General features: G+C 42.1%; 1 protein-coding gene across 1 annotated transcript in view; it reads left to right on the top strand.

Moving 5' to 3' along the window:
- Fam163a (family with sequence similarity 163 member A) overlaps positions 1-20,677 on the top strand; it is a 72,078-nt gene that overhangs the window by 38,089 nt on the left and 13,312 nt on the right. The window lies entirely within an intron of this gene.

The raw sequence follows: 20,677 nt of genomic DNA, 5'->3' as shown, positions 1-20,677 counted from the left end.
GCACAAATTTGTTTATGCCGTCAGAGGAAAGGCTTGAGAGGCCAGCTGCTGCCCCTTGACGTGAAGAAGGCGCCTCTCCTAGGCTGACTCCCATGCAGCTAACAGACAGCCCCAGGGAATGGGTGGGATGAGCTCACAGGCGGCAGAGCAGAGCAGGCAGCCCAGACAAGGACCAGGCCTTTCTGCTCAGGATATAATCAGCTTTGATGTGCAGAGGCTGAGACTGTTTTTCCAATTAGGGCTGTTAGAGGATTCTGGCAGGGGCAGCAGTGGGCTTAATTTAACTGACCCAGGACTCATTGGATTAGCAAATGTAGAGGGGATGAGAAAGGCACTCGTGGGATGGATCCTGGGGTAGCAATGGGAAGGGGTTAAGGAGGCCGAGAAGGTTTGGTCTGTGAAGATATGGTGAGGCCTGACTGTGGTACGGCTGCATTGGAACTAGGAAGCTTATGCCAGCAGGACAGGGCACCGGCTCCTTTGGCACTGCTAAGGCAGGCCTGGGAGGCCTCACTGGTGGTGATGTGGATTCTCAAAGGCTATTGTTGAGGCTTCTTAACAGTTTCACATGTGCTTTTTGCTTCCCACACACCCTGCAGCTGCTGCCTTCTGTCCTTCCCAGAACCCACAGTTCTAAGCCCACCCCAACAAGTAGCCTCTTGGCTTGAAAATAAAGAGCCCTGGAGCCAGAGAAATCCTTAAGGGTCCTAAGTTTTTATCCTCACTGTGCAGAAAAGGAAACTCTTGCTTATAGAAGTTTAGGAAATTTGCTAAATTGGTTTTATATGCCAAAGAAAGGACAGTGCATCTCCTTTCTTTCACAAAGAACCTATGATCGTAATGTGTTGCAAGGTACAAAAGCTGGAGCTGCAGGCTTGGGGTTTCCTTCCAGGCCCTTGCCTTGTGCTTGTTTTATTTTACGGACTTAACAGGTGACTTTAATCCTCCCCATCTTCTATCCCTTCAATTCTGTCCGCCAAACCGGACTTCTGTTGCCTGGCTACCAAGCAGGTCCCAAATATCAAAAAGCTCTCCAGCCTTAGAAATTGGCCATGGACATCACTGTGGAGGACAAATAAATATAGAACATAAAGAGATTACTCATTTAGAGCCCAGCTTCTGCAATATCCCCTCACTGTGATTCACAGATTAAAGATAGTAATTTAGTGTGTCAGGGAGCTGCTTGGAGGGAACAGTCCAAACCTCCCCTGCTGCCCTGGTCCACATCACCCTGATGAGATTTGCTCCTCCCTTGCTGGGTATGTAAGTTACCATTGCTTGTTTCAAGAAAACCAATTAAGAAACCATAAATTGCAATTAACTAGAAAGGTCACTGCACAAGCTGTAAGTACAAGCCCTGAGTGGAAGTCTCTAAAGTGCATTCTCTCTTGCATGCCCACATCCTCCAGCTGAGGTTTTCCCTTGATAAAATGAGAGCCCATAGAGCTGAGGATCAAAAAACCATTCTCTGGGTTTTTCCTTTTGCAACCTGCCATCTCGACTAAACCTGGGAACCTGAACCTCTGCTAGGACTGTGTGCCTTAGGCAACCCCATCCAGACTTCAGGTTTGGTTTGGTTTGGTTTTGATTTTTCTTTACATAATAGTTGTTTCTTTGCAATGTATAAAAGCTCTATGAGTTAAAAGCAAAATCTTGGAAAACACTGAAAAGCATAACTTGGAAATAATCAACCTGAACTCTTTAAAAAATAAAAAACTGTTACTATTTTAGAATATATCATTCTAGGGGTTTTTTTTATAGGATGTATGTATACATATTTGCTTTTCTTTACAAAATATGTTTAAAGAGGGTCATTTATGAATAAGTACTACTTTGAAGCTAGCTTGCTCAGCAGTGTTTATGTTAATATTTTTCCATAGCATTCCATATGTGTCATGTTTTTTACTTTCTCCTGTTAGCCATTTTAGGTTGTTTCCAGATTTTTACTCATGCTGTTGCAGTAAACATTACTGAAGTTTTCATATAGTCAGGATGTTTTTTAGGTACATCCTTGAAAGGGAATTGCTGAGTCCTTGACCTTAGTACTGATTCATGATGCTACTTTGCCTTCTAGAGTGATTGATTAGGGTGTTCCTGTGACCTTTGCCCTTGCCAAATTATCAGCACATAATTTTAATCTTGATCAATTAGTTGGATTAAGAAATACATCATGCTGCTTTGCACTAAAATGTCACTTAGTACCTAAACACGTTACAAAAGACTCTTAGAACCACTCAGGAACCTAACCTGGAGCATATGCCTTCCTACTAGCCTTTGCTAGGGCCTTCTGAGCTCTCTCACCCTTGGGAGAGACACCACCAAGGTCCCATATCCTCCCAAGGTAGATGTACAGTCAGACACCAGTTGGAAAAGGGCCTTTTTCATCCCAAAGAAAAGACCCTTTAGGGCCAGCCACACACGCCTGGGCTGTAGACCTACCACAGCAGGTGGGTGGGCCCAAGGGCAGAGCCGGTTCTTGTGTTTCCCACAGAACCCCAGTGCTCAGCAGCACAGAGGATTCTCCTGCTACTGGACTCAGTCTCTTGGGATACTAGCTACTTGTATGTGGCACGTAACTGACATACGTGTACCAATTAATCCTTGAGACAACATAAAGAAGATGCAAGTACTATTCCCATTTACAAATGAAAATATTAAGGTTTGGAGAGACTGAATAACTTCTGAAGTCATAAATAGAACTAGGATTTAAATTCAGGCCACAGGGCCCAAATCCTAGGTATTTCCAATGTGACACCTCTGGCATTTCACAGCCCAAGGTCTCTCCTCACTTTCTTGTATATGTGTAATTTTTAGAGCCCAGAAGTTAACACCCTGAGCATTGGAAGGAGCTGGCTGGGAGAGGGGGTGCTGGAGTACCATGTGGAGTCTCCACTGCTGGCTCTGCCTGCTTTCTGGCAACATCAGGCCTCTTGCCAGGAAAAGGGAAGGAGAACTTTCTAACCATCGGGGATGTGGGAGGATGAATTAGATAAAGTCCATTAGGCAAACGTTGACATCCTTTGACATACAAAGCAGTATTAATAATGTTTGAAATGAGATTATTTTGAAAACATTAAGTGGTCATGGAACAAGTGGCATCAAACCCGAGGCAGTCAGCCAGTCCCTAAGCAACCTCTTTAGGCCATGGCTCCTCTTAATTTACACTAAATAGAGTAAGCTGTTGCTGGGCTGTTGGACCTTTGAACAAAGAGAGCTCACTGTGAATGCATCTATTTTAAGATTGCTTTATCTAAACTTGGTCAAAGTATCAGTGGGACGTGTTCATTCACTTGGTGCTTTTAGAGCCCTTACTATGTGCTGGTCTCTTGACTAGGCAACAGGGTTAGGAAAATACACAAGGCATAACCCCTGACCCAAACCCTCCTCCTCCCCTAGTCTTGTGCTCTGTAATCAAGTGAGTACATAACCCTGACAGCAGAAATAATGGAAGATCCAAAGCACCTGCTACACAGGCTGGGGCAAGATCAGGAAACATTTCGCGGGAGCTTTGCATGAGGTACAGTCCCAAGTGTGAGACTGTGGCCTTCCAGAGTGCTAGACTTTGTCCTGGCGAGTGGATGCAATGGAGGGACCTGACTGGAAATGCTTTAGGAGCCAGACACGGTGGTACATGCCTGTAATCTCAGCACTTGGGAAGCTGAGGCAGGAGGACTGTGATTTTTAAAGACAGCCTGAGCTGCGTAAGGAGTTCAAGACCAGCCTGGATTATATACTGAAACTTTGTCTCAAGAAAAAAAGCAAAGTGTTTCAGGGAATTTATTCTGGTGGCAGAGTAGAGGAGAAACTGTTTACACAAGGAGTGAGCCCAGGGCCAAACTCTGAAGGGTGTAGTTAAAAGGCAATGGAAGGTGGTGGTTGTTGTCCTGGCAAAAATGGGCAGTGCCTAAATCCAGTGCATCATGGGAATCCCTGAGGGAATCATTTAATCATACAGATGCCCACTGTAGAGATCCTGAGTCCATGGGTCTGGGTGGAATCTGGGGACTTGGATGGTTACAAAGCTTCCCGGATGGCACTAATGCCAGCCAGGCAAGGGAATTGCTGGCCAAATATCCTCCAGCTCAGAGGTCATTAGAGACAAGTTAATATATGAATTTTCTATGCTGTAAAACCCTGTGCAAATGTGAGTGATGTGTTTCTCAGGATTTCTCCATAAAAGTAATTTTGTCACCCACCACATAATCACTTTTTCTCACAATATGTAATCAGTGACAGATTTGTCCTTCAGTCTCTTAACACTTCTGCATCTGAGTTTGGCCCGCTAGACTTTGATCAATCAAGGCAAGCAAGACAAAACAAAGCAGAAACTTCTCCAGCCAAGTGGAACCCTTTGAAATAAATGATTCTCCCACTTTCCCACCACGTTCTTCCCTGTTCATAGCTTTGGAAAAAACCAAATGGAATTGCTCTAATTTACAATAAAATGGTTAAGAGCTGGCCAAATTAGCCCAGTGGATTAAAGTGCCTGCTTAGGCAGACAAAGGGGCTGGGAGTTCAATTCCTAGGCCTGATGTGCCAGCCCCACCCCCAGGGCACACTAAGATGGCGATTGAGACTGGGCACGGTGGCATGCGCCTATAATCACAGCACTTGGGAGGCTGTAAACAGGATCACTATGAGTCTCACACAGTGAGACCCTGTAACCCTGCCCTAAATACAAAATAATAATAATAATAATAATAATAATAATAATAATAAAATGGTTGGTCTCACACTGTGCTAAGTACCTCCTTCTGGGCCCATTTACCTCCTCCCAGAGAGGCACCCTTGACATGAACCTCACACAGACAGCCTGCTCTTGCCAGGAGTTTTTCTTCCATTGGCCCTGCTCTCCTCGCATATGTGCCAGCACCTGCAAGAGCCAGTGCGTATCTCTAACGTGTCAAGAAGTAGTAAACTTGATCTAGTGTGTGGGGCTTAGGGGAATACAGACGTCTAGGCCTAGCCCTGCCTCCTGCCAGGACTGTGAAGCGGGTAGGCATGACATACAACGCGAATACAGCTGCCTACAGGAAAGGATGAGAGATTGACAGGAAAGAGGCTTCCTATTTGAAACATGACCCTTCTCCATTGAGCAGGTAGCAATAGATGCACGGAGGAGACAAAGATAATGCCAAGGTCCCAAGCCTGCAGATGGGGTATCACCAACAGGAATAGGAGGCGTTAACAATAACAGCTGAAATATTGTTGGAGCAGCGATTAGGCAGACACAGGGGCCAGGAGTTAATTCCTAGGCCTGCTGTGCCAGCCCCACGCCACCATAAACTTAAGAGTGTTTTGTGGATTTTCTTCTTTAAAGGATCCGATGATAAAAGCTGTGACTATCTTTTTATCCTCCTTTTATCGATTTTTAGAGGAAAAACTGAGACCCAGACTGCTCTATGATTTAAGTTATGCAGGTAATATAATCTATAGAGCCAGAATTTCAAGCCAGGCCTTCCAGGCAGTTATAGAATCCAAACTCAACCCAGCCCTGCGCAGCCCCTCCAGGCCACCTGCAGAAACAAGCTGCATGAAGGGAGAGTTTGTTGAGCAGCGTAGATCTGGCCTCTGAAACTGCCGTGTTCTGTCCACTAAAAGACTAAATTCACCCTTCAACTGATCTAGGTAGGTGGCAGTCGCAGTCACTAGATTGGGATTTCTGTTTAAAACAGTTTCTCTAGAAAAGGTCCACTGAAGAGATAGGAGAGGGCAACTCCAGTTCAGACTCTAGGCAGGCCTGGGAAGGTGGCAGCCTTCAGAACATCAGAGAACGAGACAGAAGAGATAAGTGGGAGATAAACTCCTGAGCATTCTTATGGTATGAGGGCAGCCAGCCGAGGAGAAATACACAGATGAAAAAGGAATTAGAGCCCCTGCCAGATATTTTGTCTAGGTTTCTCTAGAAATTTTCTCATTTAGATCACTGTACCCAAAGCCCGATAGCCCAGCTAAGCTCCCCCAAACCCAAGTTCAGAATCCTCCAGCCAGACATTCTGTCCTAGACAGAGGATTTTCCTCTTATACCCAGATAATATATTCTCTCTAGATAACATGAACATGCAAAAGAAAGTCCTGAGGAGCCCAATATCTTGAGGCTAGAAGTTGCACTACATGGAGACTCAAAAGCAGCCCTAACCTGGCCCTTTTTGGGCCACCACTCTCCCCCACATGGAAGCCTGTGGGGCCAAGGGGATGTGTCTGTACCGTCTCTTCTGGACCCTCCACTTGCCCTGCTAGACAGCCCTGACCTGCTCATGCTCTCCAGGTATTATAAAAGTAAAATTATCATGTGGAGAGGAGGGAAGAAGGAGTGGAAGGAAAGGGGACATAAAAAAAAAATTGAGATGTGTTATATACAGATACCAACCCAACCACAGTAAATGTAATCAGTAGGTACTGCAAACATGCAGTAATAAAAACAAAATTGTATTGGCACTGAAAAATAGTGTAAGGGCCAGCCAGATAGCTCAGCAGACTAAAGTGCCTGCTTAGGCACAGCAAAGTGGCAGGGGTTCGATCCCCAGCATGCCGGCCCCACTCCCGGGGTGCGCTGAGAGGGCGATTGAGACTGGGTGTGGTGGTGCACGCCTGTAATCCCAGCATTTGGGAGGCTGAACACAGGTGGATCACTACAAGTCCGATCTACATAGTGAGACCCTGTAGACACTGCAGATCCTGTACCAAGTACATTTTTTAAAAAAATTTTTAAAAATGTATCAAGGCAGGAAGACCACTTTTTTAAAATTTAGCAATCCCTAGCTTGGTTTTTAGCTGTTAGATATTTAGATATATGATCTGTGACCCGCTGTACTCTTGTCTTGGGCACCACAAGTGTAAGGTGCAAAACTCTGAGTGGAAGGAGCTTTAGAGTAATTTATTTGAGCCACCCAGTCAACCTGACGCTTGTACCAAGTATTTACCCACCTCCAGTTATGGTTTATTGCCCATCTCACTGTCCTACTAGTCACTAATCTTACTGTCTACAGTTTTCTCACTGCTAAAATCCTCCTTTATTTTGACTCAAAGTCTGGCTTCCTGTTCCAAGACTGCATTTGGCAGCTGTGAGACTTGGGGGCTTACTCTGCTGAGTAATGGAGTACACAGGTTAATGGGCTTTGAAGACTTCGGGTGGACTGGGTCCAAATCCTGCCTCTGCCACCTACTGGATGTGTGACCTTAGCCTCGTTTCTGAATGTGTCTGACCTTTCACTTCCTCACCTGTAAAACTGAGATAATAATTCCTACTTCAAAAGGTAGTGTAATAAATATCTCTGGTAGATGTTTTTCAGTTTTGATATCTTTAACAGAAGGCCTAGTCTCAGTGACAAGGGACGCAGTAGTGCCATTAAAGTGTGGCTGGATTATTATTGTTACCTAGGTGCTTTCAGTTTTTCTCCTGGCAGAAAGAGGTTGCCGTTTGATACAGGAAGACCTGAGAACCAGCCACTGTGCCACTGAGTCCATCCTGGTCATGTGATCCTAAACAAGTCACATATTCTTTCTGTTCCTCAGTTACTTTATCAATAAAATGAAATTGATAATGATCCCTATCTCCCCATAGAGCTCATGTTAAGCCCCTGCCCAAAAGTTGTAGCACTTACTCATTCATTCATTTTGTAAACATGCATGAAAAATGTATTCTGAATTAACTGCTAAAATACAAAAAGGTGGGGCTGGTGAGATGGCTCAGTGGTCTAAAGCACTTACTTAGAACAAGCTTAGCAAAGCACAGGGACCGCGGTTCAATCCCCCAGCACCACATGCCAGCCAGCAATGCCCCCTGGTGGGCTGAGCTGGCCACACACACACACACACACATAAATAAAATAAATAAATTTAAAATAAATAAATAAATAAATAAAATACAAAAAGGTGGGGCTGGTGAGATGGCTCAGTGGTCTAAAGCACCTACTTAGAACAAGCTTAGCAAAGCACAGGGACCACGGTTCAATCCCCCAGCACCACATGCCAGCCAGCCCCGCCCCCTGGTGAGCTGAGCTGGCCACACACACACATACACACACACAAATAAATAAAAAATAAATAAATAAATAAAAATAAAATACAAAAAGGTAACCCAGTTCCTTCCCTTCAGAGGCCCTATGCTCTAGTGGATGAGACAAAGTGGTAATAGGAAATATAGCACATGGGCTGGGAGATAGCTCAGCTGTCTAATTACCTTCCTGGCAAGCGCAAGGATCCAGGTTCGATCCCCAGTACCACATGCTGTGCTGGCCCCCGAACACTTGGCATACTGAGCCAGCCACCAAAAAGTATAGGCATGGCGGCACATTGCTATAATTCCAGAACTAGGGAAACTGAGACAGGAGAATCACTGTGAGTCCAAGCTGCATAGCAAGACCCTGTAAAAAATAAATAAATAAATGATTTTTAAATTTTTAAATATAGCACACAGTGTGACAGGTCCTGGCATGCTGAAGGAGTAAACATCTGGCTCTGCCCTGGAAAGGCACACAGAGGGAGTAGCATTTGAGAGAGGGAAAAGTGGTAGAGATAAGGAATAGCAATAAAAATGTCATAAGCAAAAAAGTATGGAGTCATAGTTTTACACAACAGAAATACAGAGCAAAACTAATCCATCTTTCAAATGACAGATTTCCCTCCTCGTGCCCTGTCCCTCTGTCTTCCCTTAAACAGGCTCAGTAGCATATTCATCTATGGCTCATTTGGTTACTGTCTGTCTGCAGGTTTTCCCTGCATTCTCTGTATGTTCCAGTGGCAGGAATCATTTCTATGTCTGCATATGTCACATGCGTTGCATAACCAGTCCTTTAGCTGTAATATAATTAAAATCTTGTTTAAAACTTTCCAAAACTCCATGAGTCTATGAGTTGTACTGCAAACCAGAAAGCTTATTGCCCATCTACAGACTCTGGTGTGGGCTAATCTCAAGGACATGGGAATACGTGTGTGATAAGAGCGTGGAGCACACGCACAAGAAGAAGAATGTCTGTGTGCTCACACACCAGTCCTGGGAACTGATGGCTTCATTTGTTAGAGGACAGTGAGACCCAGGCTCTAGACGATGTTTTATTAAATCTCAAGAGATCCTGATGAGATAGGTCTGGGACTCATATTTCAGCTGTAATTTCATAGCTCACTTTGGTTTAAAGATCTTAGAATTCACTTTGATGGAAATGGATGCTTTTCCATGCTTGTAAATTAAAAGGAAAAGCAAAATGAACAGAAGAAAAATTCCTTCTGAACTAGAAGGAAACAAGAGTCCAACCACAGGAGGATTGAGGTTCTACTGCTGTCTTAAATGGTGCACTGGACATCTGGTCATACTACAGAGCACCACCACATGCTAGGGAGTTGGTGTTGGCCCTGGCTACCTGACTTAACACAGGTATTCCTTCTTGCTGTTAACTGTGTGACGTTGTTTGTGTTAATGCATTACCCTTAAAAACCCATCCATGGGTGAAAAGAGCTGTGTCTTTGAAGGGTTATGGGAGATGACACCAGCACCAGTCCCATACTGCTTCAGCCACAGTGGCCACAGCTAGCACCTCCTAAGACAGCAGGAGGCCACTGTTTGGCAGCGCCTGCCCAGAGCCCCAGCTGCCCCTTCCCTCACATTCTTGTCCACCTTCTGCTTCTGCTCAACATAATGGCAGCACTGTAGCTGCCTGCTCAACCCTTGGCTCAGAGCCCTGTCTTTGCTGTGAAGATCAAGATTGAACAGGAAAAAGACACCTGGTTCCCCCTGCCAAAGAATTGGAACCTTGGGCCAAAGTTTCCACACTGCATTTTCCCAAGAAACACTTGGACAGTTTATGCCAGTTGTCTCAGCATAATTAATGGTGCCCTCATTTACTCAAAAGTGTTCTAGCTTAGGCAATAAATTGAATAATGACCTTACATAAAATGCAAATTACCAGGTTGCACCCACAGAGGTCTGTACTTGGCATTTCTTTTACAGGTGCTGGATAGGCACTTCGAAGAATCCTGATGGTGTGGTGAAAATAGATAAACCAAAAGTCCTAATAATGCTAATTTTTAAAACAGTAATCCTTTCCTCTTCAAAAGATTTATGTAGCACTTTTTTTTTAATTTATTTGTGTGTGTGTGTGTGTGTGTGTGTGTGTGGCCAGCTCAGCCCACCAGGGGGCAGGGCTTGCTGGCATGTGGTGCTGGGGGATTGACCCTCAGTCCCTGTGCTTTGACTGAGCTTGTTCTAAGTAGGTGCTTTAGATCACTGAGCCATCTCACCAGCCCAGCACTTTTATATATGTGAATTTGATTTAACGAATATGAAACACCACAATGTACAAAGCCCTTTGCTAGATGCTTTGGGAAATATAAAGCTAATTAGGACATGTGAGTCAGACCTCCATTACTATAGAAAACTTCCTGAAGTAACCAAGTTAATAGGAGAGGTTTACATCAGTTCATAGTTCCCGAGATTTCAGTCCATAGCTGATTAGCTCCATTGGTTTTGGGCCCGTGACAAGTAAATACATCATGGTGGGTAGCACTTGGTAGAGCAAACTGCTCAGTTCACAGTGGTGGCCAGGAAGCGAAGAGAGAGAAAGAGGAGGGACTGAATTTTCCAATACCTCCTTCAAGGGCATGCCTCCTGCAATGGTCTAACTTCCTTCTACCAAGGCCTACCTCTTCAAGTCTTCGCTACCTCCCAGTAACACTAAGCTGAAGATCATATAAACATTTGGGGGCACTTAAGGTCCCTTAGGAGACAGGGCCCTGCATCAGAGTAATATTAGGTATTCTTCTCACACATTATTTTTAATATAAATGGATCTTACTCTACCTCATTCTCTGTAACAACTGCATAGTGTTCCATGGAAGAACTTTAATTGAACTATTCTTCTGCAGATGCATGTTTATCAAATTTTTTGCAATTACAGTCATGTACTGATGGCATAGTGACATTTTAGTCAAAAGTGGATGACATATATAAATGGTGACTTCATACAATTATAAAAGCTGAAAAATTCCCATGACCTAGTGACACTATAGCAATTTTAACATCACAGTACAATACATTATCACATGTTTCTAGTGATGTTGATATAAACAAACCTTTCATAACTAAGTAAATTACTATTGGTATGTGTATTTACTATACTATTCTTGTAATCATTGTTATAGAATATACTCCTATTTTTTAAATTAACTATAAAGCAGTATGCTGTATTATACTGGCAGCAGCCCTATATATCTTATGTTTACCACATCTCCTGATAGCATGAATGGTTACTGTCAAATGATTACATTTATACCTATTATATCTATTATTATTATACCCATGTTGTTATATCTATTTACTATACTTATACCTATTATACCCATACAAGTTTGTATAAGTACATTCTATGGTGGTTGTGCATGACAAAAATGATATAATGGTGCATTTTTCAGAACATATTCGTATGTATGTATGTATGTGATACTGGGGTTTGAACCCAAGGTCTCACAGATTCTAGGCAAGAACTCTACTACTGATCTATGTCCCTGCCCTATAATCCCCTTCTTAAGTGTCACGTGATACAGATGCTGCTGCCATAATACCTCAGATCACAAACTTAGTTCATTCCACGATTCTGGTTGCAAACCTATTGGATGAGCACCAAATCAAATTCACTGGTTAGGTCCAATGTTGACCTTATGGGAAAAGTCTTACTCAGTTTTTGTACAGGTGTCTGCACATCTGCATTTCTGTAGGAGGATTCATAAGTAGAATTGGCTGGGGTGAGGTAGCTATACCTTTCAAATTTTGGTATTTTCAAATTGTCCTTAAATCTGTAAACCTGTTTACATTCCCACTAACAGTGCTAGTGCTGTGGCCCCGTCCACAGATCCAGAGCTCCATGGCAGCTGGTCCCGGAGGGGCACCCAACAAGAGCCATTGGGAACATTTTGCGGAATATTTATCATTTGTGTTTCCTAGAAGATACCTTTCTCTTTTGTGTATTTATATACACACAGACAAACACACACACACACACACACACACACACACACGGCTGTGTTAACTTGTGGAAATGATTTCCTGCCTTCGTCACTAGTAACTGATTTAAATTTAATTATTGTTTCCTTCCCCTATTTGCAGGTCCCATGACAGGAGTCAATCTCCTTTATTACTATTATAATTCATTATTTTTTTTAATTTTTAATTTTAATTTATTTTTTTACATCAGTTATCTTATTTTAAAGAAAAAAAATAAAAACAATGGTACAAAATCTCAAAACAAGACTTTAGGAGAGTAACAATGGTTAGTACATTGTGTATTGTTACTGCCAAAGTAGTTTCTCATATAACAAGATATAGGCAAGAAATAATAAATAAAAAACATAGGTACAAACCTCTGTTTTTTTTTAAAGTCAACAGAAAATGGAAATATACTTTTTAAAGTTTCTAATACTAGGAGAAGATATCATACAATGTCTTTTAAATAAATTGTAAGTCAAAGATACAGTATAAATCTTAGAACAAAAATTAAGATTAAGCAATATTCAGAAAATTAAATGTTTCAAAACAATTGAACTAAGAAAAAATTTTCATGATAGCAAAGAAGTACTAAGAGTAAAACATAAGATAAATACTGGAATGGCAAGTAAATGACCAGCACTTCTAACAGTTTGAGGATAGGATATCACTCAAAGTTCTAGTGTGTTGTGGACATGCATAATAACCATAACAGTTACTGGTGGCTAGGCGTCACTTGTGGAACTGAGCTACAGTCATTTCTTTGAAATGCACCCTGTAGAGTCAAGTGGAATCATGATCCATAGGGTGGAAGAGAAGTCCATTTGTAGAGTGTGCTGATGGAAATATTCTGGTGCAGAATACAAAAGAATAACTGAAAGACTACTATTGTATACCTCTTATTCTCCTCTGTTTAATTGTTTGCCCTATTTGGCGGGTTCTTTCCATTCTCATTCATGGGGCTGTGATCAATTTGCTCCCTCTCGAGAACATCATTTAGTAGTCTGTGTAGGCTTGGCTTTGTCATCATGAAATTCTTTAGTAGTTCTTTGTCATGAAAATATTTCACTTCTCCATTATATTTGAAAGAATAATTCATTATTGTTATCTTAGAGAAGTTGTTTCTTAACCATTCCCTTCCACCTTTACTTCCTTTCTCATCATCTTATTTCTCGCCCTTTCCACAATCACAGAACTCTGGTGTCTGATAAGTTCCACTTATTCTTTCCAGAAAAACATCCAGTAGTAAAACAAACTTAAAATTTAAGAAGGTCGTAAGTGCTATTCTGTTTTTTTTTTTTCCAGCTTTACATAAATTGACATCTTCCTGTCTCTGTGAATTATTGGTAATTACTATTGATTATTTTTGTTTGGACAAATCATTCTCCTTTATAATTAAAACCACAAGGGAAAAAACAAGCTGCCTCATGGGCTGGATTTCTTTAAGATGTCACATTCAAAGAAACTTAAATATGCAATATGTATTTGAAAAGCAATTGAGTTTTTTTTTTTTTAATTAAAGGTTTTAGAATGATCCCTAGGGGAGTAATTTAATTCATAATATATAATTGTCTGATAACACTAGAGTCAAATACAGGGCCTTGTGGTAAGCCAACACTCACTGAGTTATACCCCTAGCACATTTTATTTTATTTTGAAATGAGATCTCACTAAGTTACTCCACATAGACTTAAGAAATCCTTTTGCCTCAGCTTCCCTAGTAGCTGGGATAACAGGCATGTGTCAAGTGCTGGTTGCAAGAAAACCTTTCCAGATCCTCTTTTCCACCTCCAACTTTCCCAGTGTGTAGCACAGATAAGTGACTGCACCCAGCATCCTCTGCCCAGGAATCCTACTATGATGTTTCTCAGATACTTCTCTTGCTTGCTTCTCGAGAGTCCCTCCTCCTCTCACAGAGTAAGCCCAGGTGGCTTCCTCAGGCCGCTCTAACTAACATCAATCCAAACAGCATGGCACCTCCCAGTGTACTTCCTACCAAAATCTTCCCAGTGCAAAAGACAAAGTTTAGCAGAAAGCAGAAGAGGACGAAACCATAAACACTACCTCTTAATACGTTTTCCTATTACCTAAAGGAAGTGTGATGTGCCCCCTTGCCGGTAGCCCTGACTTGTTGACTAGAACACTGGATTTCCCAGATCATCCTGTTCTGGATGCTGCCCCCCACCCCTGGGGGGTCCCACTTGCAGTTTTCAACCCTTCATTCAGTCTGATTCAGGTGCCATTAGATCAAATGCCAGCCCTCCTCCGTGGGAAGAGTTAGAAACTGCAGTTCAGAACCAGCATAAAACCATGGCTACTGGTGTGAATTGGCAGAGACTCCAAGAGCCATCACGGGATTGTGCCTCTGCCAGGGAAATCAGAGTGTGCAATTCAAGCCGAAATAAATTGGTTGAGATGGGAAGAATAAACTCAAGAGAGCTATTTATAGTACAGTGACTGTAGCTTTTAACAACATATTATACACAGAAGCTCCTTGCTTGATGATGAAGTTCCATCCCCAAGACTAGGTTGTTAAATGAGGAATTGTATATAGTGTGTACGTTTCAACACAAAGAACAAAGAAATAATCAAAGGAAATGCTAACTTGATGACTTTGTTTTTATTTGCGTAACTTTCATGCAGCACGGTAATATATGGCAGAACACAAAACTACAGTACCATACCATATAGTACGATCAATAAAAATTGCAGTACTGTATAAACAACATGTACTGTACCGGAAAAAGACATCAAGGCTCTATAAACAAGATGTACAGACATTAAAAAAAACACAAGTCAGGGCCGGGGAAATGGCTCAGTAGAAAAAGCACTTGCCTGGCAAGTTGCAGGGGCCTGAGTTCGATCCCTGGTCCCACAAAAAAATAAATAAATAAAAATAAAAATAAAAAACCCACAAGTCATAAGTCCTATTAGCAACTGGTTGTAACAGTGTACCTTGGTCATAAGTCCAAACAGTTATTAAATGGGTGGGTCATTATATGAGGAAAATCTACTTGAAAATTGCTAAGAGTAGATTTTCAGTGTACTCACCAGGAAAAAAATAAGTGTCTGAGGTAATTCATATGTTAATTAGCTTGATGTAGTCATTCCACAATGTATACATGTTTCAAACTACATATAATTTTTATCAGTTAAAAAATAAAATATTAAAAAAGATATGTTGCTATTCAAATCCTGTTTTCTTATTTTTGCTCTCTCTATATACAAGAACACTGACCTAATAGTCAAATAGGTCAATTTTTAGAAGAACTTGGACCTTTAAAAAGATACTCAAAAAATTGATTAAGAATTTGTAAATCTATAATGTAGAATAGGAACACCATATGTTATGATGTGCAGTTAACTTCAGCATGAGTGCATGTGTGTGTGTGTGTGTGTGTGTGTGTGTGTGTGTGTTGCTGGGGACTGAATCCAATCTCTCCACATTGAACTACATCTCTACTTTTTTTAAAATTTTGAGAGAGTCTCACTAGTTGTGCTGAAATTTTGATCCTCCTGTCTCAGCCTCCCACAGTGCTAGGATTATTTGTAACTCTTAAGAACACAAGGCACGTTTGGATGCGAATGTTGAACTCCAGCTCCCTAAGGGAGGTGGGAAGCACCAATTCATGTGCCTGAGGGATAATTTTGTTCTAATGCAGTCTGATCCTTTCCCTGCAGATCCCACTCACTGACTCATAGAGCCAGCTGTGTCTCATACTGGCCTTGCTCCAGTGGGGTCCTGCTGGGATGTTGGGTTTCAGAGCCCTCTCTGGAAAGTCCCATCCTTGGAAGCCCCACCCGCATACTCAGCAAAAGACCTGCCACCTCTTCCCTGGGAACCCAACACTGGATTTTTGACAGTCCTCCTTGGGGCACTTAAGCCATTTTAGAATGTTTTCTTTGAAGTGATGGAGGATTCTAAATGAACACTGATGTATTTTTTAAGGTCTCTCAACCCACACCAAGCCAGATCCTAAGCCTGGCCCTGTCAGATCTGCCCGGTGGCATAAATAGGTCAGGCCCTATGGGTAGAAAAGAGGACAAATAATGTTCCCCCAGGTCTCCCCATACTGTGTGGCTTGGCAGTTTCTAAAGCTCCCTATTGCACTTACGTTGTGCTGTGAGCTTTATCTTTGGCTTGGTCTAAATTTTCTTTGATATAATTTTGTCTCTGGACTTCAGATTTTATCCGTGTTGGATAACTTGAGTTGGACAACCTGAGATCCTGACCAGTGCTCAAAGTGGGCTTGCTCTGGCCATCTTGCTAGCCACACACCGCTTTACCTCCACCTGGCCTCAGAAATCAAACTTCCCGTCCTTTCAGTGGCCCGTGTTCTTATTTGGATTTCTTCTAGTCTGCTGACATCTTGCCAAAGAGGAGAGACAAGCCCCTAGATGCTTCTGCCTTTCCTAACTTGTCTGCTTAGCTGTCATGGGTTGGAGTCCTGCTGTCCAGGGATCTCAGAACACCCTTCAAACAGTGACAGGTATCAAGTACGAAGGACAGAAATCCAAGCAGGAGGGACAAGACCACAGACCGGTGAAATGTGAGCCCCTATTCGTAACAGCAGGCTGTGGTGGCCCCGCCTAGCCAGCGAATGCTCAGCAATTAAGGCCCATGGCTAGGCTCAGGCTTTGAAAGAGTACTGAATGTGCAATTAGAAGGGTGGGAGCAGGACAAAGATGGGTTGCTCTGCATGTTCCTTGCATACCAAAAACTGTATTAGTCATGGAAAAAAGTAAGGGCAGGGTGCCCCAGGTCTTCCCAAAATAGCTCTAGGACCTTAGCCAAATCGCTTGGCCTTTCTGAACTTAATGTTTTTCATAAAATTAGAGAGATAAAAAATTGCCATGCCTGAGGGGTAGACAAGATGAAGCACTGGAAAACTCTAAACTGTAATGAACATTGCTGAGACAAAGAAAAACAAAGATAAGTCCAGAGTCCAAGCCATTACCACATTCAGCGGCTTCACCAGGTGTGGTAGCACACACCTGCAATCCCAGCACTCAGAAGGCAGGAAGATTGCCGTGAGTTTGAGGTCAGCCTGGGCTATATAGGTGAGTTCAAGGTCAAATTGAACTACATAGCAAGACCCTTTCTCAACCCCTCTTCCAAATAGCCCATACTCATCTAGAATGACATATAATTAAGCCCCAGTTTTGTCATACTGACAAGCTCAGAGAGCTCAAAGAGGTCTGGAAGGGTCAGAGAAGGCTGTGAGGTCAGACAGGTGGATTATGAACATGGGAAGCTGTGCTGTAGGGGCAGGTGGGCAGTATAGGGCAGAGGCAAGGAGAACCTCCACAAGTTATTTTCAATAGCTACTGGCACGTAGTTATTCAGGTGTCTTTTCAATGGATAAATCTGGATACAGCATCTACTGTGTTCTGGGGCTAGAGATTCACTGGGCAAGACAGACATAAAACAATGTTATGGAGCTGCACAAAGTTCCTCCCGCGCCTAGCCTAAGAGATGCAGCCCTGGTTCTCAGGCTCCACCAATGCAGAGGATGCCACTTGCCTGCGCCTGCTCTTTTCCCACAGATCAACATAGACTTTTACCTAAGAAACAAGCAGAGTAGCCTGTCTTTGTGTCACCCCAATCGGGGAAGTGGGGAGCTTGACCTTGCCTCTTTCACAGGCATCAAAGGCCTCTGTGCTGGCTCTTGGCCAAGAGGAGCAGAGCCTCTCTGATTTGTTATTTATCTGCAGCAAATATTTATTGATAACTCCAACCACTGAATGAACTTGACGGAAACACCTGCTACTGGGAGTCTGGCAGCCCCACAGACCCTGGTGGTGGAATGGGAATTGCAAAGTTACTCCCAGGCCTTCCTCTGGTGTCCTGGCCATCTGAGGTCTTAAGACCTGAGGACAGGCCATGCCTGCTTTTATTTACTGCCTCATACTCCTAGCAGAGCTCCTTGAGGGCTCCTCATCTACAAGTCCCTGGGGCCAAGCCCAATGCCAGGCACTTTATTGCTCAATTGCTAGCAAAGAAGGAATAAGGAAGGGAATGACATAGCTTCCACAAGCATGCTGAGACAAAACATTAGTCAAAGTCATGAACAACAGCCTTAGGGTCATATTCTGATTGGAGCAGCAGGTCAAGGACAGAATGTGAGAGAAACAACAGTGTACATGTCTGTACATTGTTGTATCTAAGTCATTCTACTGGATAAACAACACACTAGAACTTTTTACACCTATTTAACTGAAAATTAATGTCTGTTGACCAACCTTTCTAAACTACCAACACTTCTACTCTCCTGACCTCTAGTCTACTGTCAACTTCTATGAAGTTAATTTTATGAATTTCACATATGAATGAGATCAAGCAGCACTTGGCTTTCTGTACCTGGCTTGTTTCTATTAACATAATGTTCTCTATTTCTATTCATGTTCTTGCAAATGACAGGATTTCATTCTCTTGTTTTGCCTTTGTTTTTGGCTGAATAGTATTCTGTAGCATATGTGTACATTTTCTTTATCCCCTGCAGCACTGGGTTGTTTCCATGTCTTAACTATTGTGAATCCTGCTGCAATAAACAGGAGCACAAATGTCCTTTTGGCATATTAACTTCATCTCCTTTGATATATGTGCAGTAGTGGAATTGTTGGATCATATAATTTCTATTTCTAATTGTTCCAGGAACCTCCACAATGTTTTCCATAATGATTGTATTCATTTTCATTTTCAACAATAGCATACATCACAGCAGTGGTTAGTAGCATAGTAGCATGCAGCATAGTATGTGTTATACTTCATCTTTGCCAGCGCTTCATATCTTTAAGTCTGTTTTGATAAAGGTCATATTTATTGGAGTGAGATGATATCTCATTGTGGTTTTTATTTGCATTTTTTGTGCTCACATCTAGTGATATTGAGGATTTTTGTGTTGTTTTTTTTAATTTGGGAGTTTTGGGGAAGGTCTGGAGATTGAATCCAGGGCCTTCACACCAAGCTATATCCCAACCCTCTTTTATTTTTTTATTTTGAGCCACCATGACCAGTTGATGTTATACTTTATGTTTCTAAAGATAATCTGTTCACCTTTTTGTGAAGAATGTTCACTGGGATCTATTGCTCATGGTGTTTTGTTTTATTTTGGTTTTTATAGTACTGAGAATTTAATCCAGCGCCATCAGCCTGAATTACATCCCCAGTTACCCCTTTTTTTAAAAAAATTTTGAGACAAGGGCTCATTAAATTTCCCCAGCTGGTCTCAAACTTGTGATCCTCTTGCCTCAATTATTCAAATAGCTGTGATTATAAGCATGTGCCCAGCCTACAGCCCATTTTTTAATTTCTTTGTTTTTGCTCTTGAGTTTTTGCTATCATGTTCTTTATACATTCTGGATATCAACCTTTTGTCAGATACTTTACAAATATATTTTCCCCGTAGTATAGGTTGCCTCTGCCCTCTGTTGTTTCTTTTGCTTTGCAGATACTTAGTTTGGTGTGACCTAATTTATTTATTTTTGCTGTTATTTCTTGTGATTTTGAGGACTTGTCCCAGGCATTTTTTGTAGCCATCATAATGAGATTTCTTTTTTCATTTTTTTCAGATACTTTGCTATTGGCATATAATAGTGCTACTGTCTTTTTTTTTTTAGTGCTACTATTTTTGTATGTTGATATTTTTATCCCGAAACTTTGCCAAATTCATTTATTATTTTTACTAGCTCTTAGGATTTAAGGGAGTGGTTTATATTAATGTCATCTCCAAACAGTGACAATTTGACTTTTCCACTTCTGATGCCACTTAGTGTTTCTCCTGCCTGATTACCCTAAGACTTCCGGGACTATATTGAATAAAAGTGATAGAAGTGGACATCCTTTTCTTGTTCCAAATCTTAGAAAGAAGGCTTTCAGTTTTCCCCCATTCAGTTTATATAATCTTAGCTGTTAGTTTATTATAAATGGCCTTTATTGTGTTAAGGTACATACTTTCTGCACTTAATTTGTCCCTGATCACACAGCCGGTCACAACTCTGGGGTACAATTAACACCTACATTTTTATGGGTTGCCTACTTCTGAGATGGACATATGGTGCAAGACTGCTGCAACCAGACACAAGTGAAGCCAGATGCAATTGAAGTCTAGTATACAAAAACACAAGAGCTTTTCTAGAGTCTATGTCTCAAGCAGGCCTAGGGATGGGGGCCATTAGGATCTATCTGCCCAGTGTTAGATTTCACCAGCTCAGTACTGAGTTCCAGGGCAAAGTCTTGTGCTTTCTGTCCTGCCCAATGCCCAGCGAAAGGGCATTCAAGCATGCTACACTGAGCAAGTTTGGGGCAATGATGCTAAAGACAGTTCTTTGGCCACCTAGGCTGACACTAAGCTGGGCCATGTCTGAGTCTCAGAGCTGCAAGTGATACAGGGAAGAAAAAACTGGTCTCGGGTGGGTAACCTCCAAACCATACAAGGAACCTCCAAATGACATAGAGAAAAACAATCTCCCAACCTAACCTGCACGAGTTCGTGTTCTCTAAAACCGAAGAATGAATTTTAGGAACAAACGGAGGTTATGAGCAGAATATATTTATTGAGAGAAAGAAAGCTTCTGTCCAAGAGAGGGACAGGAGGGGGGCCTGAGTGGGTAGTTCCCCAGGAAGCTGTCTCTTCCAGGGACTTTAATAGTGTAAAACCTTGTGAGGCTAAGGTGGAGTGAATGGGAACTCGCTTAGGTGGG

The sequence above is a fragment of the Octodon degus genome, unplaced genomic scaffold (assembly GCF_000260255.1).
Source record: "Octodon degus isolate 3935 unplaced genomic scaffold, OctDeg1.0 scaffold00176, whole genome shotgun sequence".
Lineage (NCBI taxonomy): Eukaryota > Metazoa > Chordata > Mammalia > Rodentia > Octodontidae > Octodon > Octodon degus.
Note: the sequence above shows the minus strand (reverse complement) of the source record. Positions and strands in the feature narration are given on the sequence as shown.